Source organism: Athene noctua, chromosome 16 (assembly GCF_965140245.1).
Source record: "Athene noctua chromosome 16, bAthNoc1.hap1.1, whole genome shotgun sequence".
Lineage (NCBI taxonomy): Eukaryota > Metazoa > Chordata > Aves > Strigiformes > Strigidae > Athene > Athene noctua.
The window spans coordinates 8,785,546-8,804,847 of NC_134052.1; the positions used below are offsets into that span (position 1 = coordinate 8,785,546).

The window sequence follows — 19,302 nt, forward strand, 5'->3', positions numbered from 1 at the left end:
GCACAAATGCATTATTCTTTCCTGAAGGTAGTTGTTCAGTGTTCATTTGTATACATTATAAATCTGCTGTTCTCTTGAAATGCTGTGCAATGTAGCTTCTTCCTATGTTTTCTTTTTCCTTCCAATGGGAAAATAATTCTGTTTATCTGTTCCTTGTAACATTGAATCTGTCTACACATTTTGCCTCCAAAGTATGAATTTTCAGTCAACTACACTTTTATCCTATTGTATAGTCTGGGGTTTTTTCCCCTTGAGAAGAGTGTACCTGAAGTTTCCAAGAAAATGGTGACTTAAATGAGTCATGCTTAATTAAAGCAGTGAAGAGATCTATAGTTATATGGTTAACTGCCCATTTTATTGGGCACTTAAATTAAGTCCTTAGAGAATCATAAAAGATTTGATTTAGTTTTTTTCCTCCAAAGCTTTGTAATGATTGTGACTTGGGACTTCTTGTTTCTTCTTTTAATTAAGGACTGAAAATATATACTGCCATGAAACATCTGGCATAGCATACCTCTCTGTTGCAAAATAATATGGTCTGCTATTCTGTGCTTTTTGTCTGTCATAAATAACTTCTGTCGCTTTAATACTCTGTAGTTTATTTGCCAAATATTATCACCAAATATTTGAACATAAAATTCAATAAAACTTTTACATTAGTCTCCAGAAAACTTCATGCCTTTATTCACTTCAAGTTTCAAATTATAGTGCTTAGGAACTTCAGCCTGAATTTTCTTGAATTATCTATCTATTCTTTACGATATTTCATATTCTTGGGCGAGTTGCTTATTTCATTCAAACAGCCTTTTACTATCTGCTATTCTTCTCTACAGTAGCTGTTAAATCTGAATGTGTTGCAGTAATTCCTGATGCTTCTTTCCTTTCTGCTTCATGCTAAAGTTTTGACAGTGTTTTGTACTTAAAAGCAAGAGTGGTACGCTATTAACCACCAACATTTGTAATTTGGGTTTGATACAGTAAAAGCAAGACTCCAGGTATAAGCATGTTTTCTGGGCTGGAGCCACAACGTGCAGACTGGCAGCACAGATTTCAAGATAGTAAAAGGATTTTACTTGAACCTTGGGCAAAGCTCAGATTAGTCTTGGCTGAGGACTGCAGCTATTAGCTAAACTGAGCTCCTCGTGAATAAGCACTTCTACTTTCCAGCAATAACTGTTTTCTCTAGACATTAGTAAAGAGGAGGGACATCAGGGTTTGAACACAAGTTGGTTTCATTTACCAGCTGGATTTTGATTCAAGTACAGTGCACTAAATGTGACCATAAACATGGCAGTAGTTTTATTTCAGGAGAGAGCAAGGCAATTATTTGGTTTTATTTGAGGCAAGGGAAGATTTACATCAGATTTGAGACAATGCCTGTTGACAGTCTGTGTAGTGAAGCATGGCATTAAACTGTGGTATCTCTTGCCTTTGGAGATTTGCAAGGAACTCCTGATCAGACATTTGGTGGTGATAGTCTAGACATAACTGATCTTGTCTCAAAATAGAGGGAATACACCAGGGACCTCATATGTGGATGCTGTTTCAGGCTCGAGATTCAGCCATAGAATTTTCATAAAACTTTGTGAAGTTTTCTTACCCATTGGGTGTGACCTCCTGGAGTCTCACTCTGAAGGAAAGAATTTCATGTGTTCAAGGGTTCTTGTGCAATATAGGTGTGAAAAATGAGCTCCTGTCTGTTAAAGGATGGCCTAGAGGAAAATGTTTGGAATAGATTCACAACTGGGGAATTAAATTCAAATCGGGGATTTGTATCTGAATTTCCACATTTCTGTCTTTAAAAAGCAGCTCCATAGCAATGATCATGGTCTAATGAATGAACCCAAACTTGGAATAGGTAAGTGTAGGACATGATCCAAAAAAAGTCTCTGCAAGTTGGAGGCAAATTTAGACCAAGGAAAAATACATTTTCATTACACAAAGACATGGCTTTGCCTTTTGGTCTAAAACAGTTTTGTCAAAACATTAGGAACATCAGGTAATCTTCTTTTAATAAAGTTTTTAGATATGAAAATATATAGTAAAGCACTCTCAAACTAACAGGCATGTGAACTTCGGCTTTCTGAAAAGCTATTGAGCTAGAGAAATGCTAAGATGAATGTGGCTATTTTTTTTGTTTTGTTATATTATTAGGAAGTGGATATTTTTGGTAAGAACACTGTATTCTCCTGCAATGCAAGTCACAATACCTGGAGACAGCTGAATCCACATCATTCATCAGTGGCCTGTCTGCTTTCCTCCCTCTGTCTGGAGACCTTCTCTTCTGAAATGATAGTAGTAATCTGGGGTAGTCTAAGTAGCTAGACACAAAGCACCGGAACAAATAAAATTTGTAACTAAGCCATGAGACACCTGGGTAAATACTACCTCATAGCTAGTCAATTTACAGAAAATAGGACAATTTCAATTTTTCACAAATGGACAAAAGCTACACCAGCCAAAGCTCTCTGCAAACTCTGCAGTCAGACTCTGCCTTCAGGATCTTTGGGTCATTCTGTGCAACCCCCCCAATAACAACTTACCCAAATCATCAGCCTGCATCCATTCACTTCCATAAGCTGTTACAGAGGAACTCTATTAAAACAGAGGCAATGAGGGAGGGTTGGGGAATAGGGGAAGCTTTAATATTATGTAGCTGGTGGTGTGCACTTAATAAATACTTTCATGGATTGGACACTGCTGAAAGCTATGGAGATATGAAATTAAGCTTTGAAAAGATGCTGCTGCTGGTTATATTATATAACATTCTGGGTTAAATAAAACATACGCCTCATGCTGCATATTATGTTGGATATAATAATGCAAGCTTATGAGATTACAAGAGAATGCCAACAGGCTGCTGCACAGTTTGCAGGCAGTGAATTTTTTTTTTTTTTTTTTTTTTGTAGTTGCTCTTGCCAGTAGAAGGCTACATGCTCAGGAAAGTAATGGGGAACTGCACCTAACTAATATTCCTCTGTGGAAATGGAACTCTTTAGTTTTCAAACATATTGGAAATGGGAATTAAATTCCAGCACTTGGTGCATTATTCTGGTATCAGAAAAACCTTGCCTCTAAATAATAGTTACATATGTTTCTGTGATTGGTTGTATAGTTTGTAAGAACGTGTCTGGTTTTCAGTAGAGGGGCTGAACCTAAATTGAAATTGATTTTAAGCATGACACTTTTGCTTGTTCTGAATTCTCCCTTTATTTCCGTTCTTCATGAATTGGCCATTGGCCAATTTTTAAAAAAAAAACCCAACCAAAAACCCAACCAAAAAAACCAACCCAAACCCAAGTAAACAAACAAAAACCCCACAATAACCCAAACCATAAAAATTCCATCAGGAAACAAACATGACAATCATTGTGTGTGTTTTATCTTTCTGCAATAGCATTTGTAGTGTAATGGATGATTGGAGAATCCACGCAGCAAGGGAATAAGTCTGGCTACTGTTGGAATAAATTCGCTTTCCAAGGGTTACTGTACTGAGACACACATTGCAACTTAATTGAAATCCAGTCAATACGTGTGGAACTGCCCTTTTAAGTTTTGATCATCAGTTACAGGTTCTTTGTGAAAGGTACAATAGACAACTTTAAAAACACACAAAACCCCGTTGTATCTTCAAATTACTGTAATGCCTTTTTAATCTGAACAAAGATAGGGTTTGTGCAATTCAAAGAAAAAGAACATAGCCTTCTGTATTACTGAGGTTACAGCACCTTTGGGTGCATGGGCAACCTGCTAAACTGCTGGCAGGGGCAGGAGCCACTTCTCTGTAGGTTAACAAGCTGTCAAGTGGTATCTGGGCAGAGAATGTATCTTTAGCTGCTCTCATGCATAGTTTGATATATTCCATTTCATGTTCAAAGCACTGTTTACTGACTGTTTCTATTTCTGATGACATTTTGTATTTGAGCATAGAAATACTTGTGTTTCTTTGGACCTTGAATGGATTCTTCCATTGCAAGCTGGTTAAATATTTGTGTAGGTAGAGAAATAGAAAAATCTGATTTGAAAAATTTAAAGCAAAACCCAGACTGTGCATCATAGAGGAATGAATGAAGGCTTAACAGGGAGTTGAAAGAAGGCAAATGTGTTTTGTATAACATGAAGTTATTAAAAAAAACCCCAAACAACCCTCAATGCTTGCTGAGTGACACTGGAGCACTGTCAGGATGGCTGGTCAGGACCTCCCAAATGTCTGTGGTGAATTATAGGTTTCTGCAATTCTTGTGGTTTCGTATTTGTCCATGGAAATGAAGAACATGTGCTTACTAGCGGAACAGAAAATCACTTTACATAAATGGGATTCACACTAGTTTTACAATTGTGCAATTAAAATAGATATAGGCTAGGCAAATGTGTCTGAGACTACTTAGCTGCCATGACGCGTTTGTGGCACATTTCCTATGCAGGCAGACTAACTACATGTGCTTGTTGCTGCTGTTTTATATTTATTGGCACCTTTGGCAATCAGCTTACATACCGCAGCCAGAGGAGCCTGTATTGAAAAAAGGAGGCTGAAATGAATGGAAAAATATGTAACTCAAATAACGAGCACCGCAAACTTTAATAGCTACCACTGAGTTAAATCAACAGAGAAACAATTGCAGCAGGATGTATGCTTTCAGATGCACTTCTTTCAGTTTGAGGTGGTATGTATGATGGATAAAGGACTAGATTGTGTTTATTGTTTGTCAAAATTGGTAAGTTGTTTTTTTTTTTTTTTTTTTAAGTTCACACTTTCATGTTCACTTTAGCAGTTTAGTACAACACAGTTGCCAGGAAGAGGATGGATTTTTCCCTCTGTTTCTCTCATTGAACATGAGCTCATCTTTACTGGTACAGTAGAGACAGGGGTTATCCAAATGGTCGCATCCCTTTGAACTCTGAGGGAGTTCAAGATTGCTGGCTCTGATCTCTGTAAAGAGATGTGCAGTGTGAGGAAGGTCAGGCTTAGGTCCAACTCTAACAGGCAGGGGCATTTTCCAGGCTTCAGGATTATAATGGTTATTAAGGCTCAGTGGGTGGATTTGCTCATTTGATCACGTTCATGAGCACAGCTGCAGTCCTCTCTGCAATTCTTGCAATGATATCACATGAACATAGGAACCAAAGTAAGCCCACTGAATTAAAAAAAAAAAAAAAAAAAAAGAAAAGCAGCAAACACTAGATATAAACCTGAATAAATGAAAAACAGAATACAAGTAACCAGAGAGGTACAACAGCTGCTCAAATAAACTGAAGGGAAGACTTTAAAAATGACCTGAATTATCACTAGAATTATTTCTCATTAAAAAGGAATAAATGAGAGGCATTGTGTTCATTGATAGACTTGGTGTACTCTGGATGAACATACTTAGCTGTCAGAGGGGGATTTCAGAGGCAAAATGGCATGTGGGGCAGGAGGTTTTTTTCCTGATGATAACAATTTTGCTGTTGTGTGGACTTGCTTCGTGTTTTGTCCTGTCACAGGAAAATGACTGCAGAAAGAAAGGGCAGTGATGGCAGCGGGATTATTGATCGGTGTAACTCCTGTGGGGATTGCAGAAAGAAACATTCTGTGCCAACACTGTGGTGCAAACACATTAGTTCCTGAAAAACTAGACATTGAAATTGGTGAAGAGTTGGCTAATGAGTGAAGTACGTTTACTCTACTCACTAATTCAGGGCTGTGGGAAGTGACGATCTTGACACTGCCTCTCAGTTGGAAGGGTTATGACAAACTGTGGGATCCTATTTCCATGTGCTGGAAGGCATTAAAGCAGTACTCTGACTTCTCGGTACTTTCGCATCTTAGCTACAGTTGCTGTAATCAGAGCCTTTTGTATTTTAAAATTCCTGTCAGATTTCAAGTGGAAGCAACCTGCCTTCTCCCCTTCTAACCTAATATACACAATTAAACAGATCTGACATCTTTTCTGCCGGTGCCTGTGTCGGAGCCCTGCGAGCAGCGGGTCTGCATGGAGCCCCTCGCAGCACGCCTCCAGGAGTGCAGCACGGCGGTGATGTTGCTTTCTGCTCTTCCTCCTCTCTTCTGCCATCCTGGATCATGAAACAGATCCAAATGAAAATGAATTTAGTTTATTATTATTTTTGATCTGCCAGGTTACTTTTCAGATGCATTTATTCCCAAAGCAGGTCGCAGTGCAGCTGGACAAATGCCTGTGCCAGTGCTGAGCTGCTGTGGGAGGGGGTGGCTGCGGACCAGTGGGATGGTCTTTTCCAGTGACAGTGGTTTGGTTGGCTTAATTTTCATGAGCATGGGCTTCTTATGGATGATGTTTTGGCATGTCTGCATACAGAACTCGCAGGATCATAGCCGAGTGTCTGTGGTAGCAACAATCAAGGTGCAGCAAAGGTTAGCAATCATTTTTTTTTCTGGTTAAGGTAATTAAAAAATGTTATAAAAAAACCTGTGTACGCACAGCTCTGTGTGGGTGGGCACAATATCTAATTGGTGATTTCTGTAGCAATGGCTTTTTGCAATGTGATAGATTATAACGTCAGGCTTTAACTTTAGCCAGAAAGAGCCAGCCCAGAAAATGAAGACATCTGAAATAAAACCAAAAATGTGAAAATTCCTCATCCTCAAAATTATTATTTTTTGCTTTTCAAAATAATGAAACTGATTTTACCTTTCCATACATGCTTCTGCTGGGTTGGTGTAAGCAAGGAGGCTGGAGACATTAAAACATGAGTACAAGTTCAGAGCAGGATCAAAGGGGCTGGAAGTCACCCTACAGTTCCATGTTGGAGGCCAGTAGTGACAAGACAAAGTGGGTGCAACCCATATGGCTTCTGAGCAGCCCATATTAACCGAGCAGTGCATGGGAGCTGCTGTCTGATCCTGAATTCATTGAGAACTCCACCTGCCAGGAAGGAATATCCCCTAAAAGTGTAGGAATTACACATTGCCCTTATTTCATCTGGGAAATGTGTGGATAGTAATAATGTAGACTTCTTCAGTGCTTCAAAACTGGAATGACTGACTATTGAAATAAGTTTTCAATCTGTCTGGTCTGGGGCTCTCTTTGCTGTTAGTGCAGATTTCAGACCTGTGCTAGTCCACCTCTCTTGGGAAATCCTGCTGTGATGGGAAGAGCTGTTAAAAGCCCCAAGTTTTTGGGTGGGGAGCTTATTTGTCAGTTTGATGAAATCTTGCAGTGCTGGGAGATGTAATTTATTCATAAGACTTGAAGGAAATAAGCTGCAGGACTTCAAACAGCTTTGTCCAGGAATGGTGAAGTTACATGACACCAGTGATGTTCAGATGATTAGAATAATATCACAAAACAGAAGGAAACTCAGCTAGAAATACAGTAAAATTGAAGGAGAGCTGCAGTCTCATGGGAATTGCAGCTTGGTGTTAGAGTAACTGCTGCTTAGATGGCAAAGTAATTGAAAACTAGGGGAGGGAGGAGGGGAAAGCTCTGCAGATGGCTGCTGGTCTGTGTGTCTGAGATCTTGGAAGAAGATGTAAAAAGCAAGAGCATTTGGCATCAAAGAATAGGCAAATGATGCCAGTTTTGTCAGGCAACTTTTTAATACAGGCCTTATATATATCTGAAATTGCAGAAACAAGCAAAATCAGGAAGCCTGAATTATGAGCATAAAAACAGAGTCAGTCCCTTAGCATTAACTGTGAATTTCTTTTTCTAGTAAATGACTTCTGCACAGGAATAAGACTGGTTTTTGGCACCAGTGGGAAATACATCTGTCTCTGTTTGCTATAAGAGCAATGAGGTCAGGGAACAAACAGATAAGCACAGGGAGCAAATGAGGTATGTGACGTATCTCAAAGATTCAGTTTGGGTCAGCTGGCAATTCATACTTATTTATTTGGCTTCCCTGTCCTAATCAGACAAAATCTGATGAGAACTGGCTGTATCTTTGCTGGAAAACCATGCCTGTCTTGTTGTGAATCTCTTGTTCAAGCCTACCAGAGGACAGCCTGACCTTCAGGGAGCTTTCATGAAAAAAAATCTGCAACTACTCCTGGACTTTTCTAATATTCTTCTTTCCATGCATGGAATTTCTGCTCTAGCTACGTAATTTTGTTTTAAGAGCTGGAATCCTTGGCTGGGTATACATAAAAAGCTGTTTAAACCTCTGCTTTTTAAAAAATGAGCCATTCACATCCTGTGAGTGGATCACTTACAGCACTAAAGCCCACAGAAGTCGACATGGTGTTCCCATGAGCAGAGGCTGATGTGGCCACTGGAATAGCACTGGGTTACATGAGTGATGACCTGGCTCTGCTCTTGCGTGTACTGAAAGGGCACCTTTGTCTTGAAAAATGTGTCCTATGCTACTAGATAAACTGAGCACATTCAAGTGGCAATTTGTCTAGGATTTCCTGATGTTTGCAGCCCTAGGATTTGCACTGTTGAAGGCCTGGAAAGCCCCAGACAAATGATCAAATTATTCTCTCTTTCTGCATGGACAAATTTTTCAGTTGAAAAAGAGGCTAAATCGGTCAAAATATACTGGATTCCTATTTTTAGAAAAATGGTTTGGTCCACACATTTCTGAATGACCCAAGCTTATTCTTATGCCACCAAGCTTGCTGACAGAAGACATGAAAATGTTCTGTCTTGGTTCCATGTGCAGCTGCACATTTGCAAGGAATTCAGGTTTTTTTCTCTGATTATTTGTGCTATGGCTCTTTCTCAGCTTGCCCAATAGCTGTTCATGGACCCTGGTTTTAGAAGAGAAGGTGCAAGTGTGACATGCTAGGGTGAGCAAGGGGACCTTCAGTTCAGCAAGTCATTTAAAAAAGCTACATGAGGATTTATTTGATTGTATCTGTTAAAATGCAGTACTAACCATTTTTAAAGAAATATTAGACTTCCAGTTAATTTTTTTCGCATGTAAGCTTTCTCCAGATTGTGTTGATATTTTTGATAGAAAATTAAAAATATTTTGGCTCTGAGTTAGACCAGTTCTTTTTGTATATGCTGCTACATTGCTTGTTTGATATTTCAGCTGCCTTCTTCGTGTTGTGCTTGTGGAAAGGACATTTTGCTGGGATCATATTCATGGGCCACTGAAGCGCTGCATTCCAGCATCCACTCTTCTGTTAAGAATGAGGAAGACCCATAAAGGGTAAATGGTCCACCCAAGAAGTGCAGTCTGTCAAAGTAAATGGGATCACAGAACTCCTGAATCAAAACATATATTTTTAGACCAAATATTTAAGCATTTAAACATTTTCTTCTTGAAAATGTCATCTTCCTATGGGAAGCAATCATTTTTTGAATGTATATGTGGATGCAGTTCTGTGCTGCCTTGCACCTGATGAAGTAATTTCCTTCTATACAGCAGAAAGCTCCCATGCAGCAGTGGTGGCATTTTGCAGTTGTAAAGGCTGATGCAAGATGCAAAAAAGGGAAGCATCAGACCCAATATGTGGAAGCCATCAGATAAAAATTACCTTCTCCTGTTGTAGAACTTGCTATCGTTTCAAGGACTTCCAGTCCTGTTGGAAATTTATTGTCACAAAAAAGACACAGACTCCTAAAAGCCATGTCTGGAGAGCTGCTAAGCACACAGACCGTAATGGCTGTTCATCTGAGTTATGGTTTCTCTCCGGAGAGCAATGCTGAAGAAGGCCAACCATCTCCCAGTTGTACCCTTTTTGATAGGGCTCTGAAGTGTGTTCTTGTTTCTCATCATTGTCTAGCACCAAAAGGTCACAGAAAGTACATGGTCCTTTTGGTATTTCAGACAGACATTTGCTGTCAGGTTTTTCAAAACAACCACCACCCTATTTTGGAGCTGCCCTTGTATGCACTGAATTAAGCAACAGTCTTAAAGGGAAAAGCATATCTGCAATAAGGATGCAGTAATTAATGATTAGTGTACTTTGTCAGAAACCCTATTCTTGGGGATTCTTACTAAAGAATTTTTTGGAAAACTGACTGTCTAGCGAGGAATTCCTCCTAAAGAGACAGGTAAAGGAGCCCATGGAGGAGGGGATAAATCATTACTCTACAAGTGGCAGGAAATGAAAAGATGATCTTATCTTCCTTTAGCTTGCCTTACTGAGGTTCTTCCTAAAGGAGCTTGGTAGTCTCTGTGCATGCAAACTTTTGATAAAGGAAAAATGTGTTTTCTATTGAACCAAACACATCATCAGTGTTCCAGGTAGGAAATTAATACTATCTTCAGCTATCCATAGGAAAGCTACCTTGATTATTTTTTTTACATGGTCATACCATTTCATTACTCTATTTTGCTGTTTCTCTTTCCTTGTTTACTAGAAGATAAAGGATTATTCACTAGAAAAAAAGTGAGCAAGAGATGGAAGTTCTATCTTTATAATTACTTTTAATTAATTTAGTAATCACAGCAGCCAAGCAGAACGATAACATTTGAAAGTGTTCTCTGTGAGAGGAGAAATACGCTGAGTTGCAGGCTGCCGGTGATGGGGAACCGGTAAGTACTGATACAGGCACCTGAAAGTGTGTCCCATGGGGAGGCTGCATCCAGAGTTTGTGCTCTTAGTCCTGAGCACATCCGCAGCATTTTTCACTGCTTCCCCCAAGACCAGCGTGGTCGGTAGGTGCAGTCTTAGGATGACCTTCACTTTGTGATGTTCTTCCCAAAGACTAAGGCCCCCCGGGAATAGGTGCTGCTGTGGTTTCCTCTGCTTTTCACTGCAGTGTCTCTGCAGTGCTCACACACCGCTGTATCAAGTGCAGAAATAAACTTTGTGAGAAGGAAAATCTGTTGAAATTCAAAGTGAAAACTATGCTTTTACTTCACGCTCTAGCCTATTCCCCTTTTATCATGAGACTGACTCCATCCCCAGTGCAGTGCTCAGGCTGGTGGATGCCATGGGGGGCCTAATCTATGCCATGCTTTCAAGGGGAACTCCGCTGCCAGAAAGCTTACAGGACCTCTCTAGTCTGTTAGATTGGTCCTTCTTTCCTATGTGAAACTCCTTGGTTTTGCTTGAAGACACTTAAATGCCTCATAATTGTCTAACCTAGGCAGTTTGGTAATTATGTTTCAAAAGAAAATCCCTCTGTGGTTTATTTGTTTGCAAGATATTAGTGATGACCAATATGGATTTGACAGTTTTGTCTATTCACTATTAGCATGGCACAAATAGTTGCAAAAACTAGGAGAATGAGCACTTTGGTTAAATGTTGAGCTTTCTGAAAAAAGAGAAGGTCTTTTCCTCTGTGTGGGTGAGCAAATATTTCCAAGCCATTCCATGTTTGATCCAGTAGTACCTAAGCACTGCGTGTTATTGTGGGCCAGAATAACATATTGGGAAGGACAAATGATACTCCATTTTTTGAGACTAAATGGCTTTTCTAAAAGTGGTCTCTAATGCTCTGCAATATTTTAAGACCTACTAAATGAATAACTGCTATACAGAAGAAACTTAATTGCTGAAAGATAATTCAATAATGATTCAATAAATGACCTGTTCCATGAGAGGGTGAAGTTCAACATGGTGAAAGGTCTTGGTTTTTTTAATGAACTTAAATTGCTTAAGGTTTATTTTATGCAAATTAAAAATCACCAACAAATTAATGCAAGAGGCCTAATTTATGGGTTTTTTTTTCCATCTGTTAAGCAAGCTATAGCTTTTATATGTATACATGTACAAGCTTATACATATAAGCACAGAACTAAAAGCACAAAGTCTAAACACTTTTATTTGTGAGGTGCAGTGCTTCTTGATGAAATCCCAGCCTGTCTCAGACCATGCATTTTCTCTTGGAGGTGTATTGTCAGACATTGCGTCCTTTCTTTTGCAGACCTTTGAGTCCCCAGATGCTTGGATGATTAATGTCTATGGATTACAATCTATCTTTCTTGGGTTTGACGTATACACTTTAAACAATGATATAAAAGGTAATTGTGGGTCTCTCAGGACTTTTGTTAGTTACAAAATGTTGTGAAACCTAATATTGCTACTAAACTGAGACAAATTCTTTTAGGCAGTAGTTCATGTTTTCTGCGTAGCCGCATGAGTCTTGAAGATGCTGTCCTCTTCTGTAGGAGGCTTGGGGGGGATAGGATTTCCCTAGGCGCGTTGGTTGCGTTAGACCCGTTTCTGTTCAGCATTTGGATGAGTAGTGGAGATGGCTGTGCACAGACTGCATAATCTCCAACAGCCTGGTCAGAAACTTGGCCCAGTGTCCTCCTTGCTAGGAGTCCTCCAAGGGCACTGGTAAGAGGCACAGGTTATCTTTGGCAATAAATGCCCTTTGAAGCCACATGGTCAGGAAAGATGAGAAAGGGACACCAGGGAGCCACAGCTGTGGGAGAGGCAAGTTTTTGGTGTCCAGGGCACTGTTTGTAAAAATAAACTGCAACTCTTCCCCTGCCTAAGTCATCACATGGAAAGGAACAGGTCTGTCAAGAAATAAAGTTGGACCTTTTTGATCTTATCTGCTTAGTCAGAAGAGAGAAATCTCTAATTCAGGACATTCTCAGCTTCCCCTTTATGCTGTCATGGTCAGCAAAAATTGCTGTTGCAGACCTCAGCCCTTTGTGTACTTTCCTTTTCATTCATTCATTCATAATTACATCTTTTCTCACTTTTGGCTGTATGTTATTCACCAGTTTGAATACATTTAGCACCCTCCATGTTCACTCTTGAGAATGAACCTTTTCAGAATAATTACTCCCACTCATCTCCAGAGCAATCGATACCGTGAATAAACCTAGAGGCAACCAGTGGTTTAATTCATTCCCATTTTCTACAAAATATTTTGTAAGTAAAATGCATGGACATAAATGTAGGACTTAGTTAGGGAAGTGGTGGTGTGGCAAGGCAACCGAGACTTTCCTTCTGAGGCTATATGTGGCTCATATCAATAAAAAAATAGTGGGATGTTTTGGATGTGAATTGCATCTAAGTTTTGTTCATTTTTAAGACTTCATGGAAAATAGGAGAGTCAAAGGTCTTTGCTATTCATCCTATGCCAGGGATAACTTCTCAAAATGACTGTCAAGAAACACAGGTTTATCTGCTTTTCACCAGAAATAGATTGGATTGGTGGATCATGGTTGACATGGAAATTTTGTCTTACTGATATCTCTGCTTTTCCTACTCTGATGCTATATGGAGACCTTTTTTCTCCTAGACTGCCTGTGAAAGCTTTTCGTCACCAATATGTACATGGAAAAGAAAGAAACTAAAAAGAAAAAAAACATGCTGTGAAGGAGGAAAGCTCCTTCTGAAATAACCCCTCTCTCTTTCCTTGCAGGAGAGTTTGGTGCAGTTTGGTTGCTGAAATATGCCAGCTAAACTAAATCAGATGAATTATTAATGCTTTGCAGCCTGCTTCTCTCAATTGGCTGAGGCGAGGCAGGCTTCGGTGGGGCGTATGTAACTTCAGTTCTCAACATTAAAAATAGACTTCAGGCCTCAGAGGAATGGGAAGCTTAACAGACTATTTTTCTCAGCACAGTTTTAGTTCTATTATGTGTTATTTTGTCAGAATGGATAGGGTGGATTGTTATTTTGGACGTAGTGGGTGATCTGACTGAAAAAAACACTTCTGTTTCCTTTCTATATGTCACAAGCTGCTTCAAATTAGAAGCCCCATATTTCCCTTATTGCATCCTCAACCAGAAGAAAATAAATAGGATGTATATGGCTGTTTTGCAGGTTCAGCTGCAGACTACCATGCTTTCACAAAGCAACCACATTTCCTAGTGAGAGGATTTGCACTTCATTAACAACTCAAGGTCAGTGCAATTGAAAATCAGTCTTACTTTCTTTTTTTAATTACCCTTTCTCACTGTTGATCTTTAATTAGCTTAATTAATTTAAACACAACAATTCTTGCCCTGACATTTTGAAGTTACTCTGCTGCACCCCCATGCCAAAGGGTTGGCTGCCAGCAAGCCTCCCGCTGCATCGCTGCCTGGATGCCCTGTTTTGGTTGTAATGCTTCCTCAGAGCTCCTTGGTTGCTGCAAACTAACCATATAAATCCAGAGTCACATGGAATAGTGCTCTTCCAGGGCCTTTACAAATGTTATAAAGTCCTAAATCTAGAGTTTATTTACTGGGGCTTTTTTCTGCATAGCTTAAATGCTTGCTCACACCCTTTGTTGCCTTAGTCTTGACTAAATTAGATTCAGTCACTTGCAGCTTCTGGGCTTTGCATCTCCCACAGCTTTCTGACCTTCAAGAAAATAACACTAGGCAAGGCATGGCCTGATGTTGACCATGTCACTTGTGCTACCCAAGTACTACTAACCAAAGGGCCATTTATATGTTGTGTGCAGGTCTACATTTAAGGCTTTAGCCCTAATTGTGCATTTGAAGTCCCAACCCCCAACTGTGGGCCTTTTGCCTCCAGGTTTCAAAATGTGCTAATCCTGCAGGACTTTTGTGTTTTAGCAGCCTTGGATTTGGATCTTTATATAGTCGGAAGAACATTGGTTTAAGTCAATCTAAGAATTTGGTGCTGCTGGAATAAGGAATTCCAGTTCCTCCCTCCTGGCTCTGGTCTCCAATTGCATCTCCTGAATTGACTTTAACACTTCTGTGAACAACCCGAGCTATAAATGAATCCTGGGAATTTGCATGCTTATATCTCTGCATATATAATAGTGTAAATATTGACCTTTCACATCCAACATGCAGTATACAAGGTTTTGGTACTGGCAGCAGGTAACTCTCCTGCCCAGCAGTTAATTTTTGAAAGAAGTAAATAAAAACAATCAAGTGTAGGACAGCACTATCAGAGGTTCTAAATCGCCACCTCCTTGGGCAAATTCAGTAGGTGTTTTCTTTCATATCACTGCAGCTCTTCGAGATTACTGCTTCACACAAAAGCATCAGGAGTTTATATTAACAAAGCAAAGTTATTTATTGCTCTGAAGGAATATTTCTTTGAATGCAGAATGTTAAGAGTCATTCTTTCTCTCTAACTCATACCTGTTGTGATCTCTCGCTCAATAGATGTTCTTGATTTACACTGCCATTTTGGTTGGGGAAATGCACTTTTTTTTTACAATGTGTGAAACATATATTATTGTATAGAATGAGATTTAATCTTTATTTCAGTTAAAATTTCCAATGTCTTTTGTGGAACTAATATTAAGAGTCAGGTTTCTGTTGAGTTCTTTACTATGGCTTCTTAGACTAAGGATTTTGCTGTCAGCATCAGGATGTGATATAAATTAATTCATACATATTTTCTGTGTTTCCATAAGGACATGATAATGTGTTCAGCAAAGCCAACAGTTATTATAGTTATAAATTATGTTGTTCACATAGGATTTTTTGCATGGAGGGTACAATGAACATTTTGTGTATATATATGTGTGAATAAAAATAAACATTGGGGAATTTGTAACTGCTTGGATCTGTAGAATTTGTATGTGATGGTAAATGTATTGATTCTGTCAGTGCTTATGTAAGATCAGATTTACCCTATATATTTTTAAATGCTCTTTTTTAGTGCACAGGTGGCCTGTATTTTCTGTCATGCTCAAGATGCTAGTTTTGAACTCGCTGCTTCCACTTTGAGGTAGATGATGGCAGAGAAAACCTCAGTTTGTTTTGCTTTAAATGTGTTTTATTTCTTTCATTCCAAGAATCTAAGATTTATGGAGATTAATAGGAAATGTTCCTGACACGCTGTGCAGTTGGGTGCTATTGCCAGAGCCTTGCCCTTCTCTCATTGCAGTGCATCATCACTTGCAGGTTTTGTGACATCTGGTGGCTGACATATTTTGAGATATTTCAAAATTCCACATGAATCATTTTATTTGGTTCCTATTGTTTTGAAGTTACCATCTTGTCAGATATTTTAACATTTAAGCTCTTTTTCAATTTACACTATTAAGCCATAAAGAAAACAAACAAATACAGCAACTAAAAGTGGATTGTCAGTATCCTCAGCTTTTGTGTTTTGCTGATATATTAGCTTACAAGCTATTCCAGTCAAGACATGACCTTTTTCTTTCTCTGTGCTTATTAAATGCAACAAATAATAAAAGCTCATGAACCCCCAAATATAACTCTGCTACCAGTATTTTTTTTTTTTAATGAATAAGCACCTTTGCTCTAAATAGAGGGACACTCATAACAGGAATTGCATTCTGCACATGAGAAAGCTTTGGACCATTTTTAGGCATTTGATACACTTATAGCAGTAACATGTCCTGCCTCAGGCAAGGAGGACTGTGATAAAAATTAGAAAACAACTTATTTGTTTCCAATTTCTGCATCTTTACTTTCATCTCTACCTCCCACCTTTGTTCTCTCTGAATTTCAAGGCTTCACATCTGGCCTTGTGTTAACTGCTCCTCAAAAATCTCCCTTTATTGAAGAAATCGCCAATTTTCTAATTTGCCATAGCTGCTAATTAAATTACAGCTGACTTTTGCTGTTACAGATTTGCCTTACAGAAATAAGTGTTTCCCTCTTGATTTTATTCTCTCTCTTTGAAAGAAACTATGGTATGGATTAGTTCTTGCAGAAGCACATTTCAACTGCAAAATGTCTATGAAATTATTTTACATTAAAGTGGTTTCTTTTAGGGGAAAAAATGTCTTCAAAGTAAAGCTGTAGAGATGATTTGGAAAAGGATATAACAACTGAGTTGCCCACAGCGGGTCATGTACAAAGAGAACAGCCACTTACTGCATAGCAAGTGCTGCATTCTGGTTTGAGAGATGTATTTTGGGGATGGCTGTGAAGATTGGACCCTGGTTATTCTTGCATGCTCTGTGGGTGACAGCACTCTATGTTTCTCCACATATACAGACTTCAAGACTGCATCTCTGCTCTGCAGCCCATCTCTGTGAACCCCAGCTGTCCCTGGCCGTTGGCCAAGGGTGACTATATATATATCTATATATTCAAAACATCCCTCAAATATTAGGCTGAGCAAGTAGTGGTTCCAGTGTGCATTTTTACTTGTACAAAATGTCTATGGGAGGATGTAGCTTTCATCTAAGTTAGTGCTTTCTCAGCCCTGCTGAGATTCCCAGGCAATTTCTCATCAAAGCATGGAATGCTAATATGAAGACCACAGGTAAGGTATCACAGGGGGATGCTTCAAAGTCTAAGGATCAAAGTAAGAGGCAGATAAAGCCACATGTTTTATAATTAGTTGGTGCAACAAGACTTTTCACATGCTAATTTATCATGTTCTCAGAGAACAATTGTCCCATGGTTGTGTTCTTATGGGTTTGGGTTTGTTTTTTTTTTTTTTTCTTTTTACTTTGTCTTCATTTTGGTTAAGAGTTAAAACTTTTCTTTCAAAGAGTTTATTTTATGTTTATGTTTTCATGTACTCGACTTTCTTCTGTTAGGGTTTTTGTTCCAAATTAGATGTTTAGAGACCAATCAATATCAGCGTATTCATTTGAACTTTGGGGTCTGAGATCAGGAGAGCTCTCGGTCTGATTACTAGTGGTTTTGCAGAATCAAAACCTGACATTGCTTGACACTAATACCAATCTGTGGAAGCTTTTGGTTTTTTTTCCAAGCCGTGGTCTGTAGTTTGTGAGCTGTTTGTGGTCTGATAGCAGTTACCCACACTGTGTTTTCTATCACCATTTTCAGTTCACGTATCTCTTATTACTCAGGGAAAACTTACCCTGCTGTTATAACAAAATTTGATCATGATTTTTTTTTTTCTTTCTCTACAAGAATTTTTGTTGATAAATATATTATTTAAGCTACTTACTTGGTGTATATAATATATATTACTTAGCTATTTTTTTAAACTTTGCTTTTCACCTCTGTTGATTGATATGAAAGAAGATGTAAGCTTTTCAAGTGAACCTGTAGGTGTGTGAAGGAAGAATCACTGGTGAAGAGATTGATACTGCATTGATAGCAAGAATCTGTTTCTCATATGGGAAAGGCACTACTGAGGTCAGTTAGAAAGGAGGAGTTTGTTGCAGCACATTAACTGCAGAGGGCAAGTTTGTACCATGCTATTTTGAGGAGGCCTTTTGATGAAGCTTCTTATTTCTTACCAGAGGACTGGCAGAAAATTTGTTTAGATAAAATGGTCAATAGCAAGTAGCTCATAATTTTGTTGCTTGCATCCCTGAAATGCTGTGGAGTTGCTTCAGCCCTCAAATGCAAACTTCTATTTTGAAGAGTCTAAGAATTATCTGTTAACAAAAATGTTATCGTATGAAGTGGGATGATGCTTCTTTCCACTGTTTTACTAATCTTTTACCCAAGAGTCAGTTGCTAGCTGAAACTGCAAAGTTATATTGATTAGAAGTGCAGGAGAATGGAGGCAGGATCCTGCAGCCCCTCCACGCAGACAAGGGTAGGTTGCCTGCTGGTAAACTGTGAGCCGCACAACACTGCTAATGAGCTGGTTTATCACTGATTTAAAGCTGAGATTTTAAATGTATCTGGACGTTATGAGGATCTCGTGACAATGCAAGCACCTTTTGAAAGACTTATGATATTAACACTATGTCCTAGCGATATATTTAATCTGCAACATATTCTGCCCATATTTTCTAAGCTTCTCTTAAAAATTTATCAGATTTCAGCCCAGAGGTATTCTCATTTTAGAGATGCATTGATTTATTTCATATTATATATCTTGGAAAAGCTTTTCTGCAACCTTTGGGATGAAAATGTGAGTATATAGAAAAAAGATTTTGCTGTTGCTTTACATGCTTTCAACTCCTTCAACCTGAGTTGGCTTTAAAGCTCTATGCAACTTGCAACTGCTTGAAAAATCAGGGTTCAGATTTTTCATGTGCATTAGTCTTCATTCCTTACATACCTGTACTCTTAATTTTTTTCATGTGCTTTGTCAGTAAAGCATATGTATAATTGCTTGCTTAATTGGCAAGCAGAGCTAATGGGACCTTATGTGCAAATGGTGTTGCTGGAGGTAAAAAATAAAAAGCCATTTGTATACATCCAGAGGTACTGGACATGCAAATGAGGTACCTTATCATGTGCCAATACTGTGTTCTCATTTGGATGCCTTACAGGTTCCAAATCAAATGGACAGATTCTGGGAATCAGCTCTTTGCAGGCTGAACTTGAATATCTACTGCCCTATAGTCACAGGTACACCATACACATTTATTTAGACTCACAATAAAGTAAACAAGATGACTGAATGTGTGAAGTGCTGGGGTTTCAACCCCAAGCCCCAAATTAAGGTTGACACATGGGTGATTCCCACAGCCCTTCCCAAAGGGGGGTGAGTTTCCCTTCCAGCTTCCCCCCAGGGTGGTGCCGGCCTGGCAGACAGAGCCATTGGGTAAAGGAGCCCCAGGGGTCCCGCAGTGAGCAACCAAAGGTCAGGTGTCC

General features: G+C 39.0%; 1 long non-coding RNA gene across 4 annotated transcripts in view; it reads left to right on the forward strand.

Moving 5' to 3' along the window:
* LOC141967028 (uncharacterized) overlaps positions 1-19,302 on the forward strand; it is a 114,795-nt gene that overhangs the window by 12,865 nt on the left and 82,628 nt on the right. For 3 of the 4 annotated variants that reach the window (XR_012634644.1, XR_012634647.1, XR_012634645.1), the window contains exon 2: positions 13,649-13,728. This is a non-coding gene — a long non-coding RNA (uncharacterized LOC141967028). Of the gene's footprint in view, positions 1-13,648; positions 13,729-14,388; positions 15,986-19,302 lie in introns of those variants that run through there. The other variant, XR_012634646.1, reaches the window with a different exon arrangement.